The sequence below is a fragment of the Heterodontus francisci genome, chromosome 21, assembly GCF_036365525.1.
Source record: "Heterodontus francisci isolate sHetFra1 chromosome 21, sHetFra1.hap1, whole genome shotgun sequence".
Classification (NCBI taxonomy): Eukaryota; Metazoa; Chordata; class Chondrichthyes; order Heterodontiformes; family Heterodontidae; genus Heterodontus; species Heterodontus francisci.
Window position 1 is genome coordinate 1,114,361 of NC_090391.1, and position 4,241 is coordinate 1,118,601.

Consider the following 4,241-nt stretch of genomic DNA (forward strand, 5'->3'; position numbering starts at 1 on the left):
AACTGACGTTTGAAAGACTCCCACATGTCAGATATTGATTTACCATCAAACAGCCGCCCCCAATCTAAATTCTTCAGTTCCTGCCTAATATTGTTATAATTAGCCTTCCCCCAATTTAGCACCATCACCCGAGGACTACTCTTATCCTTATACACAAGTACCTTAAAACTCATGGAATTATGGTCAATGTTCGCGAAATGCTCCCCTACTGAAACGTAGACCACCTGGCCAGGCTCATTCCCCAATACCAGGTCCAGTACGGCCCCATCCCTTGTTGGACTATCTACGTATTGTTTCAAGAAGCCCTCCTGGATTCTCCTTACAAATACTGCCCCACCCAAACCCCTAACACTAAGTGAGTCCCAGTCAATACAGGGGAAGTTAAAATCACCCACAACTACAACCCTGCTACCTGTACACCTTTCCAAAATTTGTCCACATTTCTGCTCCTCTACCTCCCACCGGCTGTTGGGAGGCCTGTAGTAAAGCCCCAACATCGTGACTGTACCCTTCCTATTCCTGAGCTCCACCCATATTGCCTCGCTGTATGACCCCTCCGAGGTGTCCTCCCGCAGTACAGCTGTGATATTCTCCTTCACCAGTAATGCAACTACCCCACCCCTTTTATATCCCCCTCTATCCCTTCTGAAGCTTCTGAAGCCTGGGACATTTAGCTGCCAATCCTGTCCTTCCCTCAACCAAGTCTCTGTAATAGCAAAAACATCATAGTTCCAAGTACTAATCCAAGCTCTCAGTTCATCTGCTTTACCCGTTATACTTCTCGCATTGAAACAAATGCACTTCACATCACCAGTCCCGCTGTTCTCCGCAACACCTCCCTGCCTGCTCTTCCTCTTAGTCTTACTGGCCTTATTTACTAGTTCCCCTTCATTTATTTCACTTGCTGTCCTACTGCTCTGGTTACCACCCCCCCTGCCACATTAGTTTAAACCCTCCCGAGTGACGCTAGCAAACCTCGCAGCCAGGATATTTGTGCCCCTCCAGTTTAGATGCAACCCGTCCTTCTTGTACAGGTCCCATCTGTTCCTGAAGAGATCCCAATGGTCCAGATATCTGAAACCCTCCCTTCTACACCAGTTGCTCAGCCACGTGTTTAGCTGCACTGTCTTCCTATTTCTAGCCTCACTGGCATGTGGCACAGGGAGTAATCCGGAGATGACAACCCTCGAGGTCCTGTTTTTTAACTTTCTACCTAACTCCCTAAACTCCCCCTGAAGGACCTCATCACTCTTCCTGCCTATGTCGTTGTTACCGATGTGTATCACAACCTTTGGCTGTTCACCCTCCCCCTTCAGAATTCCCCCTGTCCATTCAGAGACATCCTTGACCCTGGCACCAGGGAGGCAACATACCATCCTGGAGTCTCTTTCACGTCCACAGAAACGCCTATCTGTGCCCCTGACTATAGATTCCCCTATCACTATTGCTCTTCTGCGTTTTGTCCCTCCATGCTGAACAACAGTGCCAGCCGTGGTGCCACTGCTCTGGCTGCTTTTGTTTTCCCCTGATAGACCATCCCCCCGAACAGTATCCAAAACGGTATACTTGTTAGAGAGGGGGATAGCCACAGGGGATTCCTGCACTGACTGCCTGCCCCTTCTAGCAGTCACCCATCTATCTGCCTGCACCTTGGGTGTAACCACTTCTCGAAAACTCCTGACTATGACGTTTTCCGCCACTTGCATGCTCCTAATTGCATCCAGTTGCCGCTCCAACCGATCCATGCGGTCTATGAGGAGCTGCAACCGGGTACACGTCCTGCAGATGTAGTCCTCCAGAACGCTGGAAGCGTCACGGGCTTCCCACATCGCACAGGTGAAGCACTTCACCCCTCCAACTGACATTTCTAACACTAATTAGTTAATTAATATAAAATAAATAAAGATGAGAGAGTAAATGACAAGAACTGTAATACAGTTGACAATGGTTTATAGAGCTAATATCTGGAGATATTCACCAGGCAGACAACGGCAGCAAGAAGGACAGAGTAAATTACACGAACAGTAATGCAGTTAAACATGTTTTGAGAATTAACAGCTAGATAGAGAGACTTACCAGGGACACCAATAATAGCCAGGATGGGATTGTAAATGTATTGAATAATCTTCAGTGCGAGATAGATACGAGTGTTTAATGACATCCGATCATAATATGTAGAAAGAGAGTAAAGTTCCGAAGATAAACTCCTGTCCATTGTTGTAACATTCCAATCTATTGTTCTCAGATTCTGACCCATTGTTGTAACATTCCAATCTATTGTTCTCAGATTCTGACCCATTGTTGTAACATTCCAGTCTTTTGTTCTCAGATTCTAACCTATCCTCTCTCTATCTCTCTGGAGCAGCTGATCTCTGTAAGTGCCGGAGCTGATGTTCCCACTGACACTATGGAATAACATATTGAAAGAAGCCCCTTCTTAATAGAAGATGGAAAACGTCCAGTAACACAATTATGGTCCATGGAGACTGACATTAATTACAGTCACGGAACAAACAGATTCAGTTAACTCTTTTCAATCCAACACTTTTTGTACCGCAATAAAGTTGAACATTTACCCAGTCTGGATGGGATGTATGAGGGTTGCTGAGGGAAGGAATGGTGGAAATAGCCGAGGCACTGGCCAGAATCTTCCAATCCCCCTTGGATATGGGCGTGATGACAGATTTTCACAGGCTCGCCATCTCTGGGTGAAGAAATTTCTCCTCATCTCAGTCCTGAAAGTTTTACCCCGTATCCTCAGAGTATGACCCCTGGTTCTGGACTCCCCCACCATCGGGAACATCCTTCCTGCATCTACCGTGTCAAGTCCTGTTAGAATTTTATTGGTTTCGATGAGATCACCCCCTCACTCTTCTGAGCTCCAGCGAATGTAATCATAACCGACTCAATCTCTTCTCAAACGACAGTCTTACCACCCCAGGAATCAGTCTGGTAAAACACTACTGCACTCCCTCTGTTGCAAGAACATCCTTCCTCAGAGAAGGAGACCAAAACTGCACACATTATTCCAAGTGTGGCCTCACTAAGGCCCTGTATAATTGCAGCAAAACATCCCTGCTCCTGTACTCGAATCCTGTCTCTATGAAGGCCAAGATAACATTCGCCTTTTTCTACCTCCTGTTGCAGCTGCATGCTTACCTTCAGTGACTGGTGTACGAGAATGCCCATGTCTTGCTGCATATTCCCCTCTCTCAGTTTACAGCCGTTCAGATAATAATCTGCCTTCCTGTTTTTGCTAGTAAAGTGGATAACTTCACATTTATCCACATTATACTGCATCTGCCATGCATTTGCCCACTCACTCAACTTGTCCAAATCACCCTGAAGCCTCTCTGCATCCTCCTCACAACTCACCCTCACACCCAATTTTGTATAATCCGCAAATTTGGAGATAATACATTTAGTTTCCTCATCTGAATCGTTAATACATATTGTGAATAGCTGGGGTCCGAGCTCCGATCCCTGCGGTACCCCACCAATCACTGCCTGACATTGAGAAAAATATCCGTATGTTCCAATGCTTTGTTTCCTGTCTACCAACCAATTTTCTATCCATCGCAATACGCTACCCCCAGTCTCGTGCACTTTAATTTTACATGCTAAACTCTTACGTGGAACTTTGTTGAGAGCCTTCCGAAAATGCAAATGAACCACACCCACTGGCTGCCCCTCATCCACTCTACTAGTTACATCCTCGAAGAATTCTAGTAAATTTATCAAGCATGATTTCCCTTTCATAAATCCATGCTGACTCTGTCCGATTCTATCACTGTTCTCCAAGTGCTCCGCTGCAAAATCTTTGATAATGGACTCCAGGATTTCCCCCACGACCGATGTCAGGCTGACTGGTCTACAATTTCCTGCTTTCTCTCTACCTCCCTTTTTTAATCGTGGGGTAACAGCAGCTACCTTCCAATCTGTAGGAACTGTTCCAGAGTCCATAGAATCTTGGAAGATGACCACCAATGGATCCATTTTTTCTAGGGTCACTTCCTTAAGTAATCTGCGATGTAGATTATCAGGTCCTGAGGAGCTTTCAGCCTTCATTCCCATCAACGTCCCCAACACAATTTCTCTACTAATGCTGATTTTCTTTGGTTCCTTCCTCTCACTAAACCCTGTGTTCCCCACCATTTCTGTTAAGATATTTGTGTCCTCCTTTGTGAAGAGAGGATCAAAGTATACATTTAGTTGGATAACCATTTCTTTGTTTCCCATAA